Raw genomic sequence first — 13,240 nt, forward strand, 5'->3', positions numbered from 1 at the left:
ACAAATCCAGGCCTCCGTGATCTGATACTACTGCCTTTGTCCTCCTCACCCCACAACTCTCCGCACCCTGATCCTCAGGGAAACCCTGGCTCCAGCCAAGTACATTACCCAAGCTGTGACCCCGGCTCTGAAAGTGAATGTACAAGCTGGCAGGGTCGCCCCCATCCCTGGACAGCTACTTTTCCAAACCACCAGCCTTCACCCTGGCCATCGCACAGCCCACCGATACCTTTTCTTGGGCCTCCCCCATTCCCTGGGAGGCATCGTACATCTAGGTAGACACGGAGTATGCTGTGGCCCCTGTGAGCAGAGGTGGTCCATCTTGCATCTCGACCCCATGGGCACTGTGTACCCACTCCTGCTAATGTGCCCTCAGTCTGTGCCCAACCTATCTGCTAACAGACCTCACCAGGACTGTGCCAGGATTCTAGGTCCCAGTGGAAGCCTGGTGCTCAGCAGGTGTCCAGTCATCTTGCATGGTCAGCTAGCAACCAGGCAGGAAGCATCCACCCATTACACAGATGAGAACACAGAGGCCCCCAGCAGGGAAATCATAGGCTTGGGGTCCAACATAGTCATGAGGGGCACCTGGCCTAGGATGTGGGAGCCCACATTCTCTCCTCCTGTTCCTTACTGGGCATGGAAGAGACCCTAGTGTGGCCCTGTGTCTGCCTTTCCCACGGTGGTACTGACCCAGGCAGGCTGGGCTGGAGCAGAGGTGACCCTGCCAGCTTGTACATTCACTTCCAGAGCCCAGGTCACAGCTTGGGTAATGTACTTGGCTGGAGCCAGGGTTTCCCTGAGGGTCAGGGTGGAGAGAGTTGTAAGGGTCTGAACTCCACCTGGTGCTATACTCTCTCATCACGAAGGTACTCTCACACCTGCTCCCACGAACCTGTGTACACAATCACACACACTCGCCCACAAACACACAATCATGGCTGCAGAAAGCATCTTCTCTCTCCCTCTCTCCCTCCCTCTTTTACACATGTATGAGTGCTCACACATGCGCACATGCGCACATATACATTTTCACTTATTCATTCAACAAAGACCGGGCACCTGTTAAATGCCAGGGTAATGCCAGGGGGGGCTCTTGGATTGGAGTGGGCCTGTGGCTTCTGGAAGGCCTACCTGGAAGAAGAGGCATTTCAGCTGGGCCTAGGTGGAGGAAGCCAGGCTATCTCTGGTAATACAGCAGAACAGAGTGAGATGGGCTATTAACCCCAATCACACAGGTCTTGAACGCCAAGTGCTGACTTTCTGCTGTAGGAGCTGGAGGACCATGGAGGCCTCTAAGCAGGGACAAGACATGACCACAATGGGCGTGAAGTGACAGGCAAGTCTAGGGCCAGAGTAGGAGGAAGGGGGAGAAGGTGGTGGTGATAGCCCGTGAGCTCAGCAGGACAGTGGACGGGTGGTAAGAGTGGGTGGATAGGTCCCATAGGCATCGTTGCCAGGCCTCTAGGCTCCCGGTGGAGGGCTGCACCATGGTCTTGCCAGCCCGCTGCCCACCCCAGGACTGACCTCTGCAGTGGAACCTCTTCCAGTTCCTCCTCCTCTCTGTGGAAGCAGACCAAGCAGAAAGCTGGCACATCGTCAGCTCCACAGCCCAGGGGCCAGGCTGGAGGCAGATGCAGGACGGGGCAGGGGGGACCGTTGGTGGTCTCCGCAGCAGCATCCCCAGCCAGGGCACGGTTCTCTGAGCCAGTGCGCTCCAGGGTCAGCAGCCTGTCGGCCTCAGGACCCCGGGCCTGCCTACCTGCCACCTGCGCCTTCTCCCTCAGGTTACCCGTCGCCTCGGTAGGTGGAAGAGCCCGTGGCTCTCTTGGAGCTCCGGTCTTGAGACACAGGAGTCCCAACCACAGGATCCGCACTTGAGCAGCAGCAAGCGGCTGCCTGGATTCAAGAGGTGACCGGTAGTAGACAGAGGTCCTATCGTTGCCTCTGGAGGAGCCCTCAGCACCTCAGCGGTCCACTCTGCTGCTGATGTCTGCTAAAGGCAGAACTGTGAGGACAGGCCCACAGAGGACTCTTCTGTCTGTGTGTCTGTCCAGCTGTTTGTTCTTCCCAGTTGACCAGCAGGCACAGAGGTGAGTGACAAAGTTTGTGCTCCTCTGCTGGAGTGAGTGGTACAGTGGCCTCCAGGAGAGCCGAGTGACAACACTTAAAGCTGGAGGGTTGGTGAGGGTCAGGTGAGGCTGGCACAGCTGTCTCCAGGAAAAGTTCTGACCCTTGGAGTCAGGTGCCGGTTGGCCAAACTGGAGGCCGCTCTGCTCCCTGCTCCCTCTCCACAGCTCTGGGGCTCAGCTCTGTGGTGGCTCTAGATGGCTGGGCTGTGGGTATTAATAGCTCCACATTCACGCTGAGAAGCCTGGAAGTTAACTCCTTCTCTGCCAGAGCTGGGAGGCTGCCGCTGGCCACAGTGAGGGAAGCAAGGACCACGCCTCTGCTGGGAGCCTGGTGCGGCAGCAGACACTCGGTCATACCGCGCAGTCCCTGGGCTTGGTCAGATTTCCTGTGCCACCTGGACCCTCCGTGCATAGGTAGGGAGCATCTGCAGGCGGGGGAATCAGAGCTCTATCCCCAGGGGTCCCCAGTTCACACCTCCACAGACAGCCACCCAAGTCCCTGCACATTCCCAGAAATCACCATCGCTGACTCTGGGTCTAATTGCATGGCTACTCCGAATGCGAGCCAGAGATGAGGCAGACGTTGCTTAGTAGTAAGCTCAGCGTGGGGATACCAGAGTGGACCTTGTCTGCCTGTTTCCTAGTCATCATCATGTGTCTACCAGGCACTGGGCGGGATGCGGAGGGCACAGTCATGAAGTGGCAGAGGTTCCTCCTCCTTTGGTGGGCTTGTACCCCCACAGGAGGCTGAAGGGGCCACAGCTGGTCTACACAGTGCCAATGAATTAGAAAGGGCGCTCCCTCCTGGCAACCCCAAAGCACCTGCCTTCAGTGGGGACCTGGGCTGGTTTTCAGCTCCCCTCACCTGGGCAGAAATTGACAACACATAACAACTGTTCCCAGTGGCCTTGGGAGCAGAGGAAACAAAGGATAAAGAAATTCAGGCTGTGGAAAGGGCAGGGGATTAAGCAGAGGATGTGAGATGGGGTTGAGGGGCAGGCAGGTAGTTAGAAAGGCTGTTTTGAGAAAGAACACCCAACAAGGTGATATCAGAGCAGCAACCTGCAGGAGAGGGAGGTACCGACCAGAAGATCCGGAGAGAGAACCTCCCAGCTCAAACACAGGAACTAGCTGGCACTTGGAGAGGAGGGTGAGAGGCAGGGAACGTCTTTAAGCTGGCTTTTTGGAAGGGGTAGAGCTTTCCCAGGGGCTCAAGAGGTAGGTCGAGACTAGCAGACAGCGAGTATGACAGGGTGTTACAGAGCCTTACAAAACAGGAAGAGATAAAGGTAGTCGGAGGTCTAGGAAGTGTTTGTTCTGAACCACGCTTCTCAGCATAGGAGGATGAAGAGGGAGGCTGGGTGGGGAAGACAAGTGGGAACTTGACTTGAAGCTGGGGACCTGGGGAGTTTGGAAGTGGGAGAGTTAGAAGCCTGGGATTGAATTTGGACAGGTCTGGACCTCTTTGGCCAACAAAGGGTGGGGCCTGGCTTCTGAGCAGTGCCCAAGGATGAGCTGGCAGAGAGCAACTTGGGGCAGGGACACAGCTCTGCCCAAGTCTCGCATGTGTGCAGGGACTTGGTCTTTTTCTAAATGGTACACCCATTAGAAAGGAAGGCTTTCTCTTGTTGATTAACTTGAAGGATGGTTTATCCTAGTCAACCCCCTACACACACACCTCTTCCCCCTCTCTTCTTTTCTTTTCTTTCTGACACCTCACTGTGTAGCCCAGGCTGGCCTTGAACTCACCATTCAACTGTATAGACTTCCCTTAGGTTGAGATCCACATCTGCCTCTGGGGTTGTCTTTCTGGGTTGTCTGCATTGAGGGCCTGCTTCCATATGCCCTTCTGGACAGGGCACCTTCTCTGAATTGGCCTACCTGAACAAGATACTTCTTTCTGCTTGTTCGAGATTGAGCTGGGGAGAAGATCGGCGGGCCCCGGGGCCTCACACAAGCTCTGCTGCAGATTCACTCTGTGTTTTTAGATTTCTGTCCCTATCCAGAACCGCAGACTGACAGACATAGCTAGAGGCCAGCTGCACTGCATCGCAGAGGGGAATGTGTTCAGAAAGGAGCAGCATCTCCCTTAAGGTTGTGACACTCGGGGCTTCCCTTCCCTGTTCAAGGGTCAACCTTGGGTCTCTGGATGTGCAGAGTTGACAGGGTGTCTGTCCCTCCAAAAGGAGGACGTGGAATGGGAAGGGACAAGAGACAGGGTGGAGGGGGAGAGGTAGCCCACGCTCCAGTCCCTGAGGTGAGAGTCAGAGGGGTCAGATCGGCCTCTGGATGCCCCTCCCCCCTCCTCAGGCCCGTGGGGTTGTCATTTGCGGATGTTAATTATTCACGAGGCTGTGCTTTGCCTGGTTTTAATGCACTCTGATGGCGTTCTTTAGCTAATGGGGAAAATCGATAGGTTTTAATTCTTAGTGGCTGTGAAGCTCTGTCTGTCTCCTGTTTGGGTGACTGAGCCTGGATCTTGGGTTAGGGGCAGGGTGTGGGCTCAGACTCAGGGACAAGAACCCAAGCCTTCACCTTCCCTCTCCTGCACACTGTTGCCTTCGGCCTCCAGTCTGTGGAGAGAGGGTTGTGGTCACATGGCTTTCCAAACTGCCCCCCAACTCCATGGAAAGGCTGAGCCCTATATCTCAGCCACTTGCATTCCTCCAAGATGCGTGGTAGCCATGCTCGTCTTCGGACTAGACCTATGGACCGATCAGATGGGGCAGTGCCTCTCCTCCAGCTTTGGGGGCTGGTGTCGTGCCCACAGCTCTTGACCTTGGAGCCTGGGGACCTAATGGGAGGGTAGCTTCCTCTTCTCCCCATTCAGGGTCAGCTCTGGTCCACCTTCTGGAACATAGGGAAGCTGGTCTGAGCCATATTCCTGAAGAGCTATATACACAGGCCTCCAATGTTCTCTTTGTGGGCAGTTACACATACACAGACAGACAACCATCCTGGCAGGACTGAGAGCCGGGACATTCAGCAGCCATCATTATGAGCACATCCCATTCCCAACCGCATCCTGTCCCTGAGTAGATACCCTTCATGATTCCTGTAATTATCTGAAGAGCAGAGTCACCAAAGCACTGTGTGTGTGTGTGTGTGTGTGTGTGTGTGTGTGTGTGCATATGTATACTTGCTAATTAGATAAGTGTAAGCCTTTCAGATACATGGTGGTCTTGATAATACTGTTCTTTTAAAAAGTTGGTGTTTCTAAAACACAGCAACCTCTGAAGATAAGAGGTTTCAACAGGGGGGTGGGAGATGGGGGGATGGGGTTGAGAGTGTTCTGCCTGCTTCCCAAGGCCCTGCCTCTCCTGATGGCCCAGAGTCCACCCCTGACGGTTGAAAGGATTCTGGCCAGCTAAAAGGGGGCCTGAGCCAGGTGCTGTGGCCTTCATGACCTGGACTTGAAGAGTGGTGATGGCCAGGCCTCATTTAGAATATCAGATATTCCCCTAAAAGCTCACGTGTTGAAGACATGGCTCCCAATCCAGCAGTGTCCTGAGGTAGGGCCCTGGGAAGTGGCTGAATTAGAAGGCTCTGTCTTCATCAATGGATGAAGTGGCATTGTCGGAGGTGGTGGGAACAGGAGGTGGGGCTTGGTTGCAGGAGGTGGGTCACTGGGGGTGTGTTTTGGAGAGCCCTGGTCTGTGGCCCCTCCCTCTCTCCCTCATGTTTCCTACCCTCCTTGAGGTACACAGCTGTGCTCTACCATGCCTTCCACCATGGTGCTCTGCCTCACACAACCTAGAAACAAGAGAGCCAACTGACCACAGGATGAAGCCTCTGAAACCATCAGCCGTAGATAGAAATATAGATAGATATATAGATATAGATATAGATATAGATATATAGATATATAGATATATAGATATAGATATAGATAGATATAGATATAGATATAGATATATAGATATATAGATATATAGATATATAGATATATAGATATATAGATATAGATATAGATATAGATATAGATATATAGATATATAGATATATAGATATAGATATAGATATAGATATATATAGATATATATATAGATATAGATATAGATATATATAGATATATAGATATAGATATAGATATATAGATAGTGAGTTGGCTCAGCTGGTCAAGGCATTGGCCGTATGACAGACAGTCCAGCCTGACAGCCTTTGTTCAATCCCCAGAACCAGTGTACTAGTGGACAGGAGAGAACTGACTCCACAAAGTTGTCTTCTGACCGCTACATGCATGCCATTGCATGCATGTTCACACACACATATACACACACACACAAATAATAATAATAACAATACATTAAAAAATTTAAAGAATGCTTTTTATTATTTTACTTTTTAATTTAAAAATTATTTATATGTGGGTGTCTGATCTTTTACAGGCAGTTAAGAGCTACCTGACATGGGTTCTGGAAACTGAGCTCAGGTCCTCTGCAAGAGCAAGAAGGGCTTTTAACTGCACGAATAACTTTTAGTTAATTAATACTTTGAGACAGGGGTAACTTGGTAACTCCGGCTAGTGTGAAATGCATGACAATTCTCCTGCTTCAAGGCCCTGACTTCTAATCAACCCCCAACCCAGTGATGGTCATACAGTTGTAGAGGCTCACCATGGGCTTTCAACTGCTGAGCCATCTCTCTGGCCCCAAAACAGTGCTTTTTAATCTCTGTTCCCTTATGTTATTTCTGTCAGGCATTTTGTGACAACGACAAAACCCTAACATACTTCCTCTACCCACCTGGTCCCACTCTGGCCTCTGTCCTGTCACCACTCAGGACCCAGCAGATGTCAGGCTCAATTCCAGTTTGAACATAGGCTTTTGGGGCCCAGGCTACATGCTGGACAGACTTGCTGGGGTCCTCTCCGGGACTCTCACACACACACCGTTCCCTTTGACTCTCATGTGCAGAAGGCTGAGTGACCCTTTATTCACAGCCACCCTGTTGTTTGTGATTCATGTAAGACCCCTCCCTAGTTTTAATCCATATTTAGATTCCCTACCCCACCCCCCATGGATACTTGGCAGGAAAAAGCCACTGAAGCTTGCTCCAATTCCTATCTTGTGGGATCACTGATAAAATCACATTAGCCAAAGTATTGGTAAATGCTTAGGTTGCTGTAAGCATACAACTGACCCAATACAAATCCCAGTCCTCTCCCTCCTCCAAGGACCTTGGAGGCTCAGAAAAAACACCTTTCTGTTCGGTGCACTTGAGCTGATACTTTTTCAGAGATGCTCACTAAAACCCAAGTGAGCCTTTGGGATAGAACCTAGCTTGCTCATAGTTGGAAGAGAGGCAAATACTGTTGCAACTAGCTCTTTCTGTCTCTGTCCCTGTTTCTTTGTCTCTGTCTCTCTCTGCCTCTCTCTGTCTCTGTTTCTTTGTCTCTGTCTCTGTCTGTCTGTCTGTCTGTCTGTCTCTCTCTCTCTCTCTCTCTCTCTCTCTCTGTGTGTGTGTGTGTGTGTGTGTGTGTGTGTGTGTGTGTGTGTGTGTGTGTCTGACTCTGGCTTTTGTGTAGACCTGGCTGACCTCCAACTTGTGATTCTCCTACCTCAGTCTCTTAAGTGTGTATCACCATAACCACCATAGTCCTTTCCCTTTTATATAAGAGTTGTTAGATATTCCTTGTCCAACAAAACACAATTAAAAAAAAAAAAGAAAGAAAATCCAATTCCAGATCACTAAAAGCCCGACTGATGACTGACTGACAGCTATATAGATGAGAAGCCAGCTTCCTGGAAGAGGCCTTACTTAAAATTTATCAGAATGGGGCTTAAGCATCTTGGCAAGAATGCTAGTGTCTTCCTAGAAGGAACTATGTGTCTATCCCACGTAGACAAAAAGTTACACCCCAAACCAGATCTGGTCCAAGCTGCATCACTGAAGAGATTTTGTTTCTCATGTGGACGTGCAGAGGCTGCTGGTCCTCTTGCTTGAGCACACCTTTCTTCTGCTTTAGTTCTGAAGAAAGAAGAAAGGTGGGGGGATGTGTAGGGGACTCTTACTTTCAATGTTTCATCAGCGAGCTGCACAGGAGACTAAATTAAAAAAAATCAGTTCCAGCCACGCAGCCATGGGCCTGGCGAACATCTGGGACAGAGGCTGAAAGGAGGAAGGTAGTCTAGGTACAAGCAGCAGTAAGGGGAACCCAACTCAGAATAGAGACTCGGAACCCTTCGAGCTGCTCCTGCCCTGTACACGGGGCTATACGGGGTAATAGTCCATATTAGACCTGAAGGACAGGGCTCCGATATGCACGGTCTTTTTATACAAGGTCTTGCTATGTAATCTTGGATGGCTGGAAGCCATTTTGTTGACCAGGCTAACCTCAAACTCACAGAGTTCTACCTGTCTCTATCTCTTAAGTGTTGGGATTACAGGTAGATACCACATACTCAGCTTACATATAGATTTTGTGGTGTATTTGAGTCTACTGATCAGAGGTTTTCAGTTTAATCTGGAAGCTTTGTAAATGCTTTAATAAAGGTAAGATGGGGGTGTGTCGATAATTAACTCTAGAAAAATAAAAATAAAATAAAAAAAAGTTGAACAAGAAAGGAAATGTAATCATAGCATAGTATGTGGGTGGCTAAGGTGTCACTATTATCTACAAAGGTATAATAATTTAAATACCAAAAACCCATTGAACCCAAAAGAATATTTAGCCCTGTCAGAAGGATGAGGATAGGATTTGTGTATGTGGGAGTGAGGGTCATGGTAGAGGAGAAATAAAATTTCATTCTCTACAGTGGGAAGTAAGATCAAAAGCAGAGAGATGGAGAAATAGCTGTGTCAGCATTGGAGTTCTAATCTGGCCACTCAGAGAATGGTCCATAAACCAGCAGCATCAGCGGCACATGAGAGTATATTGGAAATGCAGAATCTTGGAAGGTGCCCCAGACCTGCTGAATCAGACCCTGCATTGTAGGGAGGAGAAGGAGGTGAGTATGTTTCCATCACACCTGCGGCATCATGCATGCTAGCCAGTGCTCCTCCACTCAGCTATACACCCAGCCCAGATCCTACAATTACCAAGATCCTCCACAGGGATGTGCATCACTGGGAGGCCTGGAGATCTAACTCAGAACCTGACTTAAAAAGAGAACAGCAAACAGAAGGGGCAGAAGTGAGGGTTGAGTTCACTGCCTTCAGGAACAGAAGAATTCAAGCACAGCGTGGTAGAGAAGGGGACTGTTATTTTTTGATATGAGTCCTGAGGCTTTGTTTTAAACTTTCTGAACAATTTATATTATTGAAAAGAGAAAACCGAACTGGAGAGATGGCTTGGAGGTTAAGAGCACTGACTGCTCTACCAGAAGTCCTGAGTTCAATTCCCAGCAACCACATGGTGGCTCACAATCGTCTGTAATGAGATCTGGTGCCCTCTTCTGGCATGTAGGCAGAACACTGTGTACATAATAAATAAATAAATCTTAAAAAAGTGAGAGAGAGAAAAAAAAAAATCATGTACAAGATTTTAAATTTCCACAATGCAAAATGGATAGCAATATCTTGCTCCAGGTGGAGACTCCTCCAGAGTCTCCTAGAACATTTCTCTGCACAGCCAGCCTTGGAGTGTGTGGCCATTCTGTTTATTTATTTCTTTTGAAAACACTTCCAAAGCACTCCAGGGCATCTTACTTTTTCACTCACAAATATCCTTGAGGTCATTCCATATAAGCAGCACATAAAGATCTGTGTTAATTCACTTATTGTCTATTAGAGGAGGCTTAAATCATAACTTGTTTAACTATTTCCCGACAGCTTCACCGGAGCATTCAATGCCACAGAGAGCAGCAATCAGCAGTGTGTGGCCACAGTTCAGTCTTCCGTCAAGCACACAGAATATCTGGGCTTGGGGCTGCCTCTAAAGCCAAGTGTTTTCTCTGCAAACTTCAGTTTTTTGTAGCTGTGAGGTGGCAATAAAAAGATATTCTTAGTAGCTACTATGCACACTCACATTCCAGACATGGAAGATTTGGCTCTAAACAGAGCAGATCAGAATCCTTGCCCTTGTGGAGCTTAGAGTCTAGTGTCAGAAGACAGATCATAGGATAACTTAATAAAGTAGGTGATGCTGGGAGCTAAGTGAGGTGGAGCAAAAAGGGAGGACCGGATGGGAGGTGTGAAGTCTCAGATGAGGTGGCTGCATTGCCAAGGTGATGTTGAGTGGTACGGATCTGTGAAAGGAAAGCGGTGTGTAACACTTGGCAGAGAGTCGAGGGGCAGAGACCAGGAATGCACCATAGGAAGGGCTCCCTGTGCCAAGGATCTCCAGCTCTATCTGTGTCCTTGAGGACCTCCAGAAAATAAGTAGAACCCTACCCTAGATGCAGCAATCCATCAGGGCCAGCGAGAGAGTCGCCCCTGCCCTGTGACCTTGTGTTGTGATAGAGCCACTCAAAGGGTGACAGTGGCATCAGCCACCTCTTAAGTGGTTTGGTGGCTTCAGAGAGGGTGCTGGATTCCTAGCCTAGTGTATCAGTCCCTCGTAACATGAGTGTCTTAGTCTGCTTTCTGTAGACAGTGTGACAAAACACCTTGACCAAAATCAACTTGAGGACGAAGAGGTTCAAAGACCTCCAGCAGCAACCTGGAGGTGGGAACTGAAGCCGACTCCGTGGAGGAACCGGCACGGCTTACCGGCTTGCCCCCCTGGCTTGCTCAGCCTGCTTTCTTACACAAGCCAAGTGTCACCTGCTCAGGGGTTGTACCATCCCCAGTGGCCTGGGTCCTCACATCAACCAAGACAATACCCTACAGACTTGCCTACAGGCCAGTGTGAGGGAGGCTTTTTTTTTTTTTTTTTTTTTTTTCCGGTTAAGGTTCTCTTCCCAGATAACTCTAGTTTGTGGTGGATTGATTAAAAAAAAGCAACCAGGACAACCAGATTCTGCTCCTGGTTTGGATTGTTTTCCTGGTAAGGTGGCATTGAGGAGGAGGAAGCAGGAGAGGATCTGCTGATTCCCTTTGGATGGGCACCTTTGGGTGAATTCTGGGAGAAGGTTGGTGGGCAGGTGAACTGTGTACAGAGCTCACCAGTGAAAAAGTAGCTGTCATAGGCCTTGTTGAGTTCTCCTTCCAACCCAGTATGAGAAGTATTAGAATTTTTCTGTAGGATCTGAAGGTTCTGGAGCAGACGTGATTGGGAGAGGGAAAAGGTTCAGTGTGAGCAGGGGTGGAGATTAAGCACACCCTTGAACTTTGTCACGTGTTTCTTTGACTGCACCGTTTGTGGGGTTTGAGAGAATGGTGGGAAGGCTAACATTCTCCTTCTCCAGCCATCTCAAAGCAACGCCCCAGGGCCTAGGAACTGAAGCACTTTTCTCGTCAGAAGCTCACCCTCCTCTGGTGCCCCCTGTGGGCGGATTCTGCAAGCGGCAGCCTCTGTTTCACACAGCTCAGCCGGATGCAGTAGGTTTGAGCCAAAGGGTTCAAATTAGTACGAAGGTGGGCAGTTCCAAGTCTTCATAAAGATATAAATCTAGATTCTCAGTGACCAGATGCCTCACTGTTCAATGCGTAGGAAACAACAGATGGATCAAAAATTCCAAAGTTAAAAATAAAACCATAAAATAATTAGAATAAAATATGAATGAATTTTTTAAAAGATTAATGGGCCAGGCATGGTGGCACATCTCTGTAATTCCAGCACTCTTGAGGCAGAGGCAAGGGGGCCATGAGTTCAAGGCCTGCCCGGTTGACATGTTGAGATCCTGTCTTGATAAAACAAAAGAAAACAAATATGTCAAAATATTCACAAGGGAGGTTTTCTAGGTCAGTACCAAGCAGGTGAATCATAGATATGATTATCAAAAATTAAAAAAAAAAAAAAACAACAAAGAGTACAGGCTCTGGTTTCAGTATCCAGCATTGGGGGTGGGGAAGTCTACACAATAATAGGTACTAGGAACGAAATCAAAGCAAGTGGTAAACTATTTTTAAAGCATGCAACACAAAGAGCCACGTCTGCAATACAAAATTAGTTCTGACAAGGACAATGACTACAAGCCACAGACCATGAACTGGAAGTTTCGAAAGAAACAGAAACAGCCGGAAAGCATGTGGGAATGATACAGGCGGCTGTTCTCAGTACTCAAGTGTCTTCACACTTCCTGTGCCTTCGGCTAGAAGCGTCTTCCCCTAGGCAACAAAGTAGCTGCTCTTCACTTCCTTCAGCTCAGCAGCCCTGGAGGAACTAAGTGCTATCTTTGGGAGGTGGCAGAGGCTCTGATAGGCTTGGCCTTGCAGGAAGTCCTTAGGGGCATGTAAGGAGAGGGGCTCCCTTTTTTTGCTTGTTTGTTTGTTTTTGGTTTTTTGGTTTTCAAGACAGGGTTTCTCTGTGCAGCTTTAGAGCCTGTCCTGGATCTCGCTCTGTAGCCCAGGCTGGCCTCGAACTCACAGAGATCCGCCTGGCTCCGCCTCCCAAGGGCTGGGATTAAAGGCGTGCGCCACCACCGCCTGGCAGGGGCTTGCTTTCGAAGGGGTCTAGGACCACAGGTCCTTCCTCTTTTGCTCCCTGGCTGTGAAGAACAGGGTTTTTTTTTGTTCCTGTTGTTTGGTTGGTTTTGTTTTTTACGTGCTTTGTGTTAGGATCCTGTATATGCGCAGCTCGAGGTCCTGCGTCTTATGTCATCCAGGGGTGCTGGCTACTACGTGGTCACGCAATCTGTGCCTTAAAAAAGCTGGACTTGGACCCCACCCTCTCTCTCTGTTCCTTCTCTGCTCTGCTCCCGCCATCTCTCCCTCCCCCCAGGCCTGGCTCTCCTCCCTCCTATCCTCTCCTTCTAATAAAGCTCTCTGGAACTCTGGCAGTCACGGCCGTGGCTGGTGACTTTTCCACCAGTAACCAGTGCCGCCACCAGTGGTGCTGCTTACCTATCACTTTGTTTCACTCTACTGGGGGTTGGAGCTACGGCCTTGCACATGCTAAGCAAGCACTCTATCAGTGTGCTACATGAGAAGCAGCTTTGGACCCAAGTGATAATATACAGCTTGCCACAGTCTAGAGCAACAGGGCTAACCGAAGGTAGATCAGACCCTCCAAATCACTGAGCCAAAAGAAACTTTGGGGGAAAAAATGAGGATGCGGTGCCTCC

At 49.4% G+C, this 13,240-nt stretch overlaps 1 protein-coding gene and 1 long non-coding RNA gene across 2 annotated transcripts in view; one reads left to right on the forward strand and one right to left on the reverse strand.

The window, feature by feature from the left end:
• The window catches only part of Sbk1 (SH3 domain binding kinase 1), a 48,781-nt gene extending 46,309 nt beyond the window's left edge, over positions 1-2,472 (reverse strand). The window contains exon 1 of the mRNA XM_028879888.2: positions 1,528-2,472. The gene's annotated coding sequence lies outside the window, so the exon portion shown is untranslated. The remainder of the gene's footprint in view (positions 1-1,527) is intronic.
• LOC114700304 lies at positions 2,005-10,380 on the forward strand. The gene is made up of 3 exons (XR_003735655.1): positions 2,005-2,093; positions 8,891-9,082; positions 9,906-10,380. It is a non-coding gene; the product is annotated as an uncharacterized LOC114700304 (long non-coding RNA).
• The last annotated feature ends 2,860 nt before the right edge of the window (positions 10,381-13,240 follow it).

Source organism: Peromyscus leucopus, chromosome 1, assembly GCF_004664715.2.
Source record: "Peromyscus leucopus breed LL Stock chromosome 1, UCI_PerLeu_2.1, whole genome shotgun sequence".
NCBI classification, from domain to species: Eukaryota; Metazoa; Chordata; class Mammalia; order Rodentia; family Cricetidae; genus Peromyscus; species Peromyscus leucopus.